Here is a 14,555-nt window from a genome sequence, read left to right on the forward strand (position 1 = left end):
ATCCTTCATTTACCTTAGTTTCACTTATCTGTGCCCCACCTGCAGCGGCTCTGTGCACTGCAGTCTAAGAGGCAATAAGATGCAGACGCAGTTATGTTTGAATGAAGTCATGTTAAATGATAATAACATGTGAATCTGTCCTGAAAACACTGAGTTGACGTACATTTGCACACAACTTCTTTTGAAGTGTGTGTGTGTGTATGTTGGCGTGGTCTGTCTGCGGTCACCCCCCCCCCCTCCACATGAATAGAGCTGAGCCTTGTGCAGTCGACAGCTGTCTCCTTTGAACAGTCCAAAGACAAAAACCCTTAAATCCAGTAACCTCCCTCTTTCATGTGTTCATTTGATACCACTCTTCCTCACCTTACTGTCGCTCCATTCAGCTCTGCAGCCTGGGGCTGCAGCTTGCTACCACGCTGCATTCATCGCCGGGAGTTCCTCACTTGGTCCCTCTGAATGAGATGAAGGAGGGAAAAAAAGCTTTTGGAAAGACAGTGTGCAGCTGAGTTTGACTTTTGTATGGCGCCAGAATGTGGGATCCTTTAAAACTTGTTTTCACAGTTGAGGGTTGATAACATTTGCAAAGAACCCCCCCCCCCCGACACACACACAATTGTTCCGTGTTTTGAAGCGCACACCTTTAATGTCATGAGTTACAGCTGGTATTTTCACAGTATTCCCTGTTCATTTAGCATGCGAGTTCAAGCAAGACTGGAGTGAGACATCATGAAAGATATGACACCCAAAGAATTTATGGGAGAAATTAGTAACAGCAAAGATGGTGGTGCAAGTATGATTCTCAGGAGAACCTGGCTTTTTAAAATCTTTTTAAGCAGCGTTTCTCAGATTTGACTGGCGAGTAGCAGTTTTAAAGTCCTGGTGACCAACGAGATTAAAGTTTATTTAAGATAATGGTTTTAAATACCTGCCAGAAGGTGTGTTTAAGATGGCTGCTTGTTGTAGAGCAGGGGTGTAAATTTTGGACTTTAAACTGTATTTTCATACATTTTAAAGCTTGTTCTACCGATAAAGACCACGGGGAGGCCATTCATACCTCGCCAAAGTAATTAAGTAATCTATAAACAATAAAATGAGAGAAAAGTTCTTGTCTTTTCTTCTTCTTTACTAAAGCAGACTTTCTTTGACATGTGTACACTCTGAGACATACTGTCGAAATTTCACTTCTTTGTCTTACATTACGACATCTCAGGATTAAACGTGTGTAGTTAAACTTTACATGGACAGAAAGCGAGGTATCACTGGTCTGGCCCACTAAAGTCCAAAGTGGACTGACTGTACATAGCCTGTGATTTAAATGGAGAGTGACATCGCCACTCTAAAGAAACTTTAAACTGGATTAGCAGCTTGATAAAACAGCCAGTGTCTGTAGTACCTGAGCTCTGTGTGTGAAGGAGTTTGGGGGAAAAATAGCAAAGTGCAAATCAGGATCTTTTTCTGCACTGAAATATGTTGACAGATAAATCAACGTATATTCTATTCTTCTGCCTCTGATCAACAAACAGGCTCTAAGTTGAAAGGCAGCCTTAAACAAGAATATTTTAAACTTTGCATTGAAAATGTTCTGTAACGAGTTCCCTCTGTGAGGGAACTGAAAGCACACTGATATAAAGGTTTTCGTTATAGCTTGGCCTACAGCATTGCCCAGAACAAGTCTTCTCCTCAGGATACCTCCCATATACTTTATGGCTTCTTAGGGGAAAAAAGCCATAGATGAAAGCTAAAAATACTACTGTATATTTGGAAGAAAAAAGGGGAGTCTTGGGTGAGTGTGTGTGATAACCCAGGCGGTTGGCCCTCTGTGTGTCCGACTGCCTCCCATTCACTGAGGGTAATTAGAAAATCCTCAGGGCAGGAACTGCTCGGCTGTGTGTGTATGTGCCAGAGCGCCACTGAGTGTGTTTAGCTTATGCACAAGCAGGCTGAGGCCCAATACTGTACCAGGCAAAGGTTTCCACCGGATCGCTCTTGCATAACTCAGTGAGTGATAACACCGGTGCATTCCTCTCAACACACATCACCAGCTGCCAGCATCTTTTCCTCAGTTTTTCCCAGTTCACGTTTTAAATGCACTTGGTCTCAGAGCACCGGGTGAACAGGAGAGTGTGAGGTTCTAGAGGAGATGTGAGTTACGGGGACACGTTTGCAGATTCACCTCTCGGCCTGCTTTGAAGGAAAGGAGAGACTGGGTGGTCATCCAGGCCAGAGATTATGCTCATCCACAGGTAGGTCAGGTGGGGTCAAAGCTGCAGGACTTCCCACATCTATTGAGTGTCTTTACTTTCCAACCTTATGAGAAACACATTGTGGAAAAGGAGAAGGGAGGGTTTTTCTTATTGGATATGCACCGACAGGAGCTTTGATGGCAGTGTTTAGTCGTATTTAATCCTAAAATGTCAAGGTGGAGTTAGCTCGTGGGGTGCGTTTGCTAAATTTCAGCTGTTTTATGGTGCCTACTCTTGGCTAAATTTCAGTATGTTGATTCAGAGGCTCCTTAATGCCAGTGTCTTCCTGAATGATCGCAGATTAGATAGCATAAACACACTGCCATGAACAGAGCGCCGGCCATAAAACAGCAGCATCATACGGGATGAGTGTATACACTCTGACCGCCAAAATACAGCCCTTACCTTCACTTCCTCAGCCGATGAACAGCTGGTCTCCATGGCACCTGCTCCTCCACAGGTTCTCATGCATTGTATTGCACCTAGCTGCCTCTTTTCTGATTGGCCGTAAGGATTATATGAACCCAGTTGCCTGCCGTCTGGAAACTGTAGTGTTTACAGAGCGGCGCCCGAATCCACAGGGTGTGTTTGGCGTTGTAAAAGCTGTGGCTGAGGAAGCCTTTGTGCTGAATATGTTAATGTGTAGCCTCTTACTATGACAGGCTGGTGCAGCAGAGAGGCCGAGGTAATGTTTAGGCCTGTGGACTTTGACACGCATGTTTTCATGTGCTGATGATTTACTCGCATAGCCAGCTCTATGAATTAAATCTGAGGACAGACTTGGGAGTCAACTGAGATCGAAGCTGGAGTGGTTTTCCAGAATCCTACCTCCTTTTTATCAAATCCTGTGCTTCACATATATACTCTATATGATTAGCTATATAATTATCTAATTCAAGTGCAGCTTTTAGCAGCAGAAAACATTCATCATTCAGTGTAACACTTTTTTGCTTTATGTAGAAAGGAAGGTGTAGCTTACTATTTGATGTTCAATTTTGTTTTATAATCACAACAGTCGCCTTTTTATTGTAAAGACACAACAATAATAGAGAAATAAAAACTCAACCATCACATGACCCTGCGAGCGAACACTTGGCAACAGTGGAAAGCAAAAACTCCCTTTTAACAGCAGAAACCTCCAACAGGGGAGGGGCAGCTGGTTGGCTGTGAGGGAGGGAGACGGGACAAAAGATGTGCACTGGTAGAGAGCAAGAGATTAATATCCATCCGTCTGGACAGGTCACCACACAGGGCAGTTTAATAATAACTAATGATTAAATACAGAGTGGTGTTTAAACACATAGTAAGTGAAAAAGGTGAGTGAAGTCAGTGCATCATGGGAAATCCCCAGCATCGTAGGCCTACTATGTAACTATGGGAGGGTTCAGGGTCACCTGATCCAGTCCTAACTGCAAGGTTTATTAAAACAGTAAAGTTTTAAGATTAATCTTAAAAGTAGAGATAGTGTCTGTCTCCTGAATCCAAACTGGAAGCTCGGTCTACAGAAGAGGGGCCTGAAAGCTCAAGGCTCTGCTCCCCATTCTACTTTTAAATATCCGAGACCCACAAGTAAGCCAGGAGTCCGAGACTGAAGTTCTCTGCTGTCCACTATGTAGGATATATGCTCTATATGTCCAGTCCCTGTCAGTTCTCTCGCTGCAGCATTTGCTCAGCAATGAGTGTTGGCGTGTTTTTAATAAGCAATACTGTAAATGCACAAAGGGATCTATTCAGTTCAGGGGGAAATCTGTTTCCTTTCACATAAACATTCAACAGCTCTTACACCACTTACAGTTGCGGAACCTGAACTCTGTTTGCATGAGGAACAAAAGCTTTTTCCTGCATTGATCCGATATGCAGTGTGCTCACAGCGAGCCACAGCACGAGTTCCTTAATGAAGTGTGAGTTTGTGTTTAGAATAGCTGCAGATTAGCTGAAGATGGCTCACTCTTGAGCTTATTTTAAAAATCTCTTAGCCCTCGGCCCCTTGTTTTAAAGTTTGAGTGGAAAGGTTGAATTTCTCGGTATCTCCCTATTCCCCTCCCTTACCGCTTAGGTCAGATGTATATTTTGGCAGCGACGTTCAGGATTTCAAAGAGCAGCAAAGAGATTTAAGCTATAAATTTCACTTAATTGCATCCATTTTATATGGCTCGGCAGTAATTTACTGGCAACAGACAGTGATGAGAGACAAAGCCTTTATGATGAGTTCCTAGTCAAGTCAAACAGATTCGTAGTATGTGTAATAGCAAAACACTGTAAAAGTAGTTCAGAGGTAAGTTACAGTACAGTGTGTACAGTTAGTTTTCTCTTTTATTACCAGAGTTTAATGTTTAGACGACTCTTCGTGTGATTCTGAAAGAAAGAAATCACACTGAGAAGCGTTTGGGTCTGATCTGGGCTTTATTTGGTATCTACGACCCTCTAAAAGGCTGTACCTGCCAGATGTGATCCAAATGCCACAAAACCCCTAACATCTGGATCCTTTCGATATGTTGAAGCAGCCAGACCTACCGTGTTAGTGTCAAGACCAAGTATGGCCCATACAAACTGCAAATATGGGCCACATGGGGGCTGACCGTTATTTCCTATCTGGGATGGAGGTAGTGTCACTTGTTTGCGACTGAGAGTGATGACCTAAAAAGGCAGACTAGTTTTAGAAGTAGTAAACAGGTGATGCGGGAAGCCGGGGCTGTTTCTGAGAAGTGTGACTGTGCTGCCTTGGCACTGAGCTGTTTCAGGCTTGATGTGGACTTTAAAGCTTTTTTTTATACTTTTAAGCAGGTTTCATTTCAGTTGCTTCCGGCTGCTTTTGGTCACTTCGCAATATCTGCTGCAGTGTGGGTGGTTTTTGTTTTCGCCCTCGGCCCTGACACATGGAGGAAGTGGAGGGTGCATATGGGGTTGAGGGCTGTGTTTCTTGGTAACTGGTCCCAGTGGGACGCTTCCTGATGGCGTCTTCACCTGAACCCTGCTTCCCTGGAGAGCTTCCAAATCACAAACACATCTTGCATCATTTGCAAAACCTGCGATTACTGCCCCCCCCTCCTCAAAGCAGACAGTGTGGGAGAGATCAGTTATTACTTAACATGCAAAGAACAAAAGAATAAACAAAAAATGCACTGTACATGTCAAGTATTTTTAGCAACATTGAGACACAAGTTTGCAAAAGTTATAGTGTCAACATAAAATGAAAAACTACTGGACTTAATCCTTTAAGCGGACCAATACTGGTCCATGAGTCGTTTGGTACTGGGCTGCAAGAGTTGAGGCTCGGGTGTGAAATTTATGGTTTTCAGGGTTTTTATCAGTTTTATCATTTTTTTTATTTATTTATTTTTATCATTTTTATCGTTAACTCGGTTTCCCTGGGTCTTTTCCCGTGTGTTATGAATAAATCTTCTTCCTTTTTTTTGGTACCAATACTGGTTTTATTTTGTTGTATTTATCCGCCACACCTTAAAGGCCGTTCCGTGAAAATATTGTTGGACATAAACCGGTCCGTGGCGCAATAAAGGTTGGGGGCCGCTGCTTTAAACCATGTTTACCAAAAAACGTTGTAGACACTGTGTTTTCTTTCAGTGTGTGATGTGTGGCCGTCCTCAGGGCACAAAGGCTGAAATGAACCTTCAGAAATGAATTTCCCATATTTTTTGACCTGTCGTGACAGTTCATACCATGTTACAGTGACTAGGCTCAGCTTTTAGAGCGTCAGTGATTCTCTGAGCTTTTTATTTAAAGTGATGATAAGAGTTAAGAATGCTACACTTGAATGAAAAAGGCTTCAAACAAAAAAAATGGCAGACTAACACACGATACATTTACTGTTCGTATGATGTTTGGAGTGTGTTTATCTTATTTTTTATTTTTATCTTTTTGTCATGGAGGCAGGCTCTTTGGGTATTATATCAAACCCTTAATCATTTTAAATTCAACATTTTTTAAATTGTATCAGAATTACACACAGATCTTTTCCTTCATTGTGAATACAGACTTTGTTTCTGCTGAACTCTGTTACTGAAGGTTTGAAGATCCATACATAATTCACACTGTAAAACTGGCACAGCTCCTGCCCTCCCACTCCCTTCCCATATTTCATGGAACATGTTTTGGGTCTAAAAACACTGGTAAAATCTAGAAATAAGAGTTGTAATTCTAAAATTTTAAAAAAGGGCAGACTGTGAGAATCGATCAGTCGTTGCAGGGGTTTTTTCAGGCTAGTCCCTGAATATCTTTGCAGCTGAAAAAAGTTTCAGTATAAAAGACACCACTGGGAACTGCTTTCTATCTTTGCAAGGCTCTTTTAGCATTCTTCCAATCAGCCCCAAACCCTCCTGTCCCAAATGTTTCATGCTACAGGACATGATAAAGAAATTCTCTGAGAGTGCTGAAGTGCGTGTCAGCAAACACCATCCTTTGAAGACAAACTCTGCCACTCTAGCAGTAACAATGACTTCCATTGAGCAGCAAGCAATGCCTGCCAATTGTATCAATACTGGGACTGGAGGCGACCTTTTATGTTTGCAGACATTCAAAACTATGACTACTTCCTGTATGGTGTGTAAGAATCAGACAAAGATCACAAAGTTTTCTCTTAAAATATAATCTTTGGAATTTGTCCGTTTGGTCTCGGTCGTTCCGGTGTGGTAGAAATGCAAACAGGTCTACACAAGAAGGACTTTTAGTTCCTGATTTAGTTTCAGTTAATATTCACTTCCTGGGGACTTCTGGTTAAAACAGACTTGTGATTTATTTACAAAGCACCGAGTAGACCTACTTCCAGTTTACATTTATCTGTCAGCCTCCCTTTGGTTCGCCTGGTCTCAGAGTTAAAAATGAATGGTGATGCTGTTACGACACCAGACATTATCTATGGCTAATTAAAAGCAGTTTTGAACTTGTGTTTATCATAAATATAACTTTGATTGATGAACCTTTGATAATCAGCTGTATGTGCTGTCCAAGCATGATTTTCCTTTCAGAATAATCTCTGCCCCAAAGACTCAAAGGCCTGTGCAATGGGCACTCAGCTCCTGTTCATGTTGTCATGCCTGAATGAAACTGACATGCACATAAGCTAAAGCAGATATCTCATCCTTGAAAAATCTTTATTGCCTTCATTCAAATGCTTTAGTAAATGCATTATACAGTGAGCTAATTACATGAGATCAAATGGAAAGTCTTTTGGAAGAAACGGACAGGTGTGTTTGGAGATGGTACGCTCTCCTAGCACCTCATAATGCCGTCCAACTGAACACACAGAAATCCTTTAAAGACTGACAATGCCAGTTTTGGATGTGAAGAAGGCAAGGCTGACAAGCTTTTTAAAGCACGACACAATGAATGATGACCTTCAGGTCACCATTTACGCTCATTTCCTAAACAAACTCCAGCGTCTGGACGGCGAATGACTGAAATTTGAGCCAGCCGGCTGCTCTGCAGGTGTGTTTGAATGGCAACAAGAGTCAAACTTTAGCGTGTGAGTGTCTATACATGCAGTTTTAGGATGGATAAGAATCCATTCAGATGACATTGAACTTGACTTTAAGAAGATGTGCTTCTCATGTACCACTGAGGTCTGACTTGATTTATTATCATTAACTTTGCAGTTAATGATTTGTAATGGATGCTTTTTTCAAAAAATAATGTGGTAATACATTTTACCACAAATTAAAAAGCATAATGTTCTTGGCTGCCCCATGATATTTACTATTAATATCTATCATTACAACATCATCATTTCTACAATTTCTGTAAAAACTAGTTCACTATTTAGCGATACTGAGTTGAAATGTTACCATGTGGAGGGGAAAACGACAGCTGTATGTTACGTAATGTGGTCAGAGTGTGAGATAGGTGATGGTTGTAGGCCAGAGGGGTATACCATGAAGGAAGTTCATGCTGTCTTTGTGTTTGCTGGCTTAAAAAAAAAATCTAAAACCCCAAGTGGAGATAACAGGTATTATTACAGTGGTTTTCTATTTTCTCTGTTGAGCTGTGCTTTCTGCTTTAGGCTACAAGCTCGTCATGTGACCCTTCTTCACAGAAAATGAAGCCTGTGAGAGCCGCCTAGTCCAATCAGAGATGTTTTCAGATGATAATAATGAAATGGTGATAAGAACATAAAAAACCCACAACAGTAAGATTCAGCAGTGTTGTGAGAGAGAGATTCATGCTGCAGAAAATCATTAATCTGGTGATCTAGGGCAGAGACTGGACAAATTTCAATTTTTAGTTTGAGTTAATATATTTATTTTAACAAGCACGTCCTTAGGAATAATGCTTATGCTTAAACTGGATACTTTTAAACATTAAATGTTACTTTTTACTTTAGCCAAGTAAAAAGCGAACCACTTTCGTAATACAGAGCAATCTGACTTTAAGCTCAACATAGCTCACTAACCCATTCATCTTGCTTGGTAGTAAGTACACCCCTCAGTTGCCAGTGTGTGTATGTGTGTGTGTTTATTTACTTTTTTTAATATGACAATTTTACTTTTCCAACCTTTGTGTCGACCATATTTAGAGCACATTAACATTCAACAGTGGGTATATTTATGTGGATTATGGTCATGTATGAATTCTGAATATTACTCCATTTATCTCTGTGCGTGTCGTGGATGTCAAGTTGATCACAGCAGCAGTTTGGAGCCAAACAGTTGTGTTGTGAAATAGTAATAATTAGTATGCCTCGCTCCGCTCCCCTATAGCAATATGGCCCATTGGAGATTATGGGATACAACCGTGCCATCCATACACACCTTCCCACACCAAATCCTTTGGGGCCAATTACCTGCTGCTGGTGGCAGGCGGCAAGTCAGAGCACGGCTGTGGCTGCTAGACTGCTTGTGTGCATGCTGCTCCCTTGGTGATTCTCAGGCTTTGTGAAAAGAAGTGAGACTTGTTGTTTCTTGCAACAACAGGGCAAATGCAAAAGTACAATATAGAGTTAAAAACACTGTGATGTACAAAAAGAACTGCAAGAACAACAATGACACCAACAAAAGCTGTATTCCATATTTCTGTTATCTGCTCTGAGCGAGTGAGGTGGTTTTTCTGCCCTGGCAGACAGGGAGCTAATTGGCGAGAGACTCGGTAGAACTCAGTGGCTGAGTGCTGAACAGTGTAATGAGGGACCTTTAAACATCACACCTGGGCTAAGTCCTCCAATTTCTTCTAAGACAACGTAAATCTCTATAATTATCTCGTAGTCACCTGAGCAGAAGGGCAGGAGAAGCGGACAGGTGGATAAAACAATAGAAAAGACCGAACAATCATTTAGTGCGTACTGAGCGATTAAAGGCCTCCAATTTAAGAGACCTGTGAGAACAGCAGCTTTCACAACAACTACTATACCCCTGACTTTTCACTTTAACATGGAAAGATTGGTATTCATTATTCATAACTGATGAATATGTTATAAGACACAGCATACTGCATTGTTCAGATCAGTTTCACAGGTGACTCTATACAGTACAAGGTGTCTATTTACTTCAAGACATGCACACATACACCTTTATTAAAACTACTCCATTTAGGTCCATCTGCACGTGCACAGTATCGAAACAGTTGTCAGACAAGCTATATTTGATACGTGTAAAAGCTTTGGTGGGTCTCTGAATACCCAAAATATTCCAAACAGGCCTTATTTAAAATGATACATGGCTGATACATGCCCTGTCAGGCCGTCTATCATTTCCTTCGATGATCACATTGCAAAAATTTTGTAAATTTTAGACATTCATGCTATTTCCTAAAACGTGCATGCTGCAAAGACAATTATAACAATTATACATTTACATGTAGAAGCTTGACATACTATATGCATGTCTCAACCTTTTAGGAGCACATGTGTGAAACGTTCACCACTGAAGCTGTTTTTTCCATATCAGATTTTAGTACCTAGACTCGCCAGTAGGGTTGCCAACCGTCCCTTAAAATACGGAATCGTCCCGTATTTCGAAACAAAAGTACACGTCCCGTATTGAGCTAATAAGGGACGCACTTTGTCCCGTAATACAGTGAGAATCAAAAGTAGTCTATAAATGTTTATGGAATTAACACTTTGTTTGAAAACATAATTCCCAGCCCCTCTCCTGCTTTGTGACCAATGAGCTGACAGCACACTTATGACAATTCGAGTATGACAATTCAGATTACTGCTCATCTCATTGGTCGAGGAAAGGTCGCTTGCGGAGAAAATACCGGAAGACAACAGATGACCACAACAAGAAGCATGGCCAACAGGGGAACAAACGCCGACTCTGCGGTGCAAGTCTCGGACGACAGTACACCTAAAGCTGGGCAGACACTGTGCGATTTTTTTCAGTCACGTTATTCAGCTCCTGCTCAAACTGCACGATTGACTCGCAGGGGTTAGAAGTTCGTATGTCACGATGTACTCTCACACTATACCGCCCGATGCTCTGATGCGACCTGAGTGCTCACACTGTGCCTCCATAACATGAAGGTTATAACAGAAAATCTGTCGCTCTCTCTGTCTTTCACTCACACAGACACACCACTACCATCAACTTTGCTAAATTGCTAATGAAAAACATTGATCTGTTGAGCTGTGAATGAGCAGCAGTGTAAATCCAACTATTTTCACGGTTGTTGTGGTCGTGATAATTTTGTGATGCCACATCGAAAAGGCTCGGATGAGCTTTCCAAAGTTCTACAAGTTGTGCCTCCATCACTTGTGTCCAGATCACACGCTGCACAGCCGTGCTGCTCCATCTTTTTCACCAACGTTTACGTTTGCGCGTGAGCAGTGTGAGCGGCTGTGGTGACACCCTCACGAGCGATTGATGATCGGGAGCTGGTCGTGAGGTGTTAATCACTTCTCGTTACCCCACGTATACTACACGACGCACGATGAAGGCCAAAATCGGTCCGATCACTCAAAAATCGGCTCAAAATGGGCCAAAAATCGCACAGTGTGAGCCCAGCATTAGAGCAGCAATGTTTGTTCCCCTCAGAGAAAGGGAAGAATGGGAAAAGGAAAACACCTGGCTGGAAAACGTTAATATGGGCATGTGCAGTGAATATCAGCGCTATGTGGCCAGAAGTGTGATAATATAATTTATTTTGTGTAATAAACAACTGCAAGGATAGATGATTACAACAAATTGATGACTAATACATAAAAGTAATACATAGATGAATAATGATGATGAGTTATGATGCGTAATCATGGGAACAAGCGGGTTTACAAACAGGAGCAGCTGATTAGCATTAGAAAAGCTGAAATAATACCTCAGCTGAAGCCAATTGTACTAAATGCACTAAATGTGCACTGTTACAAGAATATTTTTCTTTCTATTGTTTTCTATTATTTTAAGTTAAGCAGGACAGAGTTCTTTTAAAGAAAGATTTACTTATATTCTCAAAAGTTAAGCATGACAGGCTTCTGTTTAAGAAAGAGACCTGTTTTACTGTGTTAATGTTGTCATTTTGAGCTAAAAATAAATGGCTAAATGATCATTTGTTTCACATGTGTTCATATCACAAAGAATAGAATATGCATCTACTTAAATCAACTTCAAGTCAAATGGTTAAAAAAATAATTTCACACACAAAAAAAGAGCTAGAAAATTCACCACACTGGGAAGGGTGAAGACAACTGGGTCGCCCGGCCCTGGCCACGAGGTGTCCCTTATTTATTTTTCAGGGAGTTGGCAACCCTACTCGCCAGACACCTTATTAGTTGCACCTAGTCCTGGGTTTGACCTCCCTTTTGCTTTGATTCTAAGTGGCACCAGTTCAACAGGGTACTGGAAACATTTTGGTCCATCCATGATGCAAATCACCTGCACCACCACATCCCAAGTGTGCTTTAATGGATTGGGATCTGGTAACCATGGAGGCCATTTGAGTACAGTGAGCTAATCACGATGCTGAAGAAACTAATTTGAGAGGATTTTACTTTTTTGACATGTCAGCCATCAGAGGATGGGTACTATGATCATAAAGGGATGGACATAATCAGCCACAGCACTTGTGGAGCCTGTGGTGTTTAAAGAGTACTAAGGACCCAAGGTGTGCCAAGAAAATATCCTACACCATTACACCACCAACAGCAGCATAAACTGTTGATAGAAGGCATGATGGATGCTTTCAGTGTGTGTTTATCAGCCTTAGCTGACAGGAGTGGCACCTGTTGAGGCCTTCTGCTGCTATAGCTCAAGATCTGGTGTCTTGTACATTCAGAGAAGCAGCTCTCGTGCCTTGGTTGTAATGAGTGGTTATTTGAGTTGTAGCTTTACTTCTATCAGCTAGAAGTAATCAGGTCGTTCTCTTCTGATCTTTGGCATCAAAAAGGCATTTTTCCCAGAGAACTGCTGCTCAATGGATATTTTCTCTTTTTTGGCCAATTCACTGTAAAACCTAGAGATGATTATGTGTGCAAATCCCAGCAGATCTGCAGGTTAAGAAATGCCCAAGCAGCTGTTCTGGCACCATCAACCGAACCACGTTCAGAGTCTTGGTTTGAACTTCAGCACTGTCTTGATGATGTCTACGTGCCTAAAAGCACTCAGCTACAGCCATGTAATTGGCTTAATAGACATTTGCATTAACCAGCAATAGAACAGGTAATGAAATGCTTTCAGAGCGTATATAGACTAATCAGGAGATTTATCATAAACTCTTTGACTGTTTCTGGCATATTTTTATCCTTTATTCTCATTGGAATGTAAGCAATTCACTTACCGAGACTTTGCAAACAAAAATCCAAGTAGAAAATTTTTGCTAATTGTTATTTGTGTAATTTGTTGAAGCTAACAATGATCAGTGTAAAACAGTGAAAAAATCCTTAACCCTTTGAGGGCTAGATTCTGAAAAGAAAATGCTCCCTTAAATAAATACCTTAATTTTAATTTTTTGGTGGGCTGTGCATGTGTGTGTGTGTGTGTGTGTGTGTGTAAGGCCCGAAGCTACAGATGTGGTTATGTGGGAATATTTGGGGGTGGGGGGGGTAAACACACTTTATTGAACTGGGTTTTAAAGGGCGGAGTGTGCCACAAAGGTCACCTGTTCAGTGCACTATGATTTTTCGGTTGGCTAAACATCATATAAACAGAAATATAGTCTACTTTTGAGGCCTGGGGGGAGATACATGTCCAGCTTTGCGAGTCACCTTGGATACAAAATGCAGGTTAATGAAGGGCAACATGGAAACTGTCAGTGACAGCACAGGATAAAATGAAACAAGCGTGAGTCATTATTTTCCTTTTCTTAGTTAACAAGTTCTAGTGTGGATCCAGAATGTGATCCACATGTTTGGCTGTCAGGTTCCTATAAACGCAAACAAGGATACAACCAAGTACACGGGGCAGCAGTGTATCAGGTATCAGTAAACATATAAGACCTAAAGCATTTAAAGCGAAGTCATGGAAAAATCATGAGTCAGAGAACAAACTTCCCATGCGAATAGAAAAAGTATCCTAACGTATCGGTCACTGCCCGGAAAGGATTCTCGACAGGAAAAGTATTCGCTCTATTTGTTGTCATTTTCCAGACGTAGTTTACACCTGCCTTTAGGTGTTAGTTTGTAGGCCTTTTGTTTAAACACACACACACACACACACACACACACACACACACACACACACACACACACACACACACACACACACACACACACACACACTCATTTTTCTATACTGTAAAGAAACATTAAGTCATTTTTACTGATTAGCTTAATCCCCTTGTGAAGTCCTTAAGTCATAGTAATTCATTTTATTTATAACAACAACAACAACAGTCACCTCACGGAGCTTTGCAATAACTTCAACAATGCAGAGAAAACCACAACAATCAGACCCCTATTAGCAAGCACTTGGCAACACTGGTAAGAAAAGCTCCCTTTTAGCAGATAGAAAGCTCTGGCATAACTAGAATATGTCTGTGTCCCGCTTCCAACTACCTACAGAGTGACTCCGAATTGTAGAGGGTTGTAACTTCAAAACTTATATCGCTTTTGCAGTTTTGAATTTAAGCATGCATGTAAGCATTTGCCTCTTTGTGCTTGTTGTACATCTGAAGCTGTTGGGTCACTGCTGGTGATGGATGTCTTTACATCCCGTCTTGCGTGACCGGCTGCCCAGATAGCCATCAGTAGCCAAATAAGCTCAGGTCAGGCCCTTGTCCTGTCCCTGCCTCATTTGGTATGCAAATGAAAAGCCTAAACAAAGCAAACCTTTCAGAGCAGAGCAATTTACAAACTGCTTCCTTTGAAGAGACTGAGGTCCGCTCAAGGTTGATGGTGTCAAAAGGAAAAAAGTGAATAAACTACTTTTAATGCTTAAG

Source organism: Astatotilapia calliptera, chromosome 20 (genome assembly GCF_900246225.1).
Source record: "Astatotilapia calliptera chromosome 20, fAstCal1.2, whole genome shotgun sequence".
Taxonomy (NCBI): domain Eukaryota; kingdom Metazoa; phylum Chordata; class Actinopteri; order Cichliformes; family Cichlidae; genus Astatotilapia; species Astatotilapia calliptera.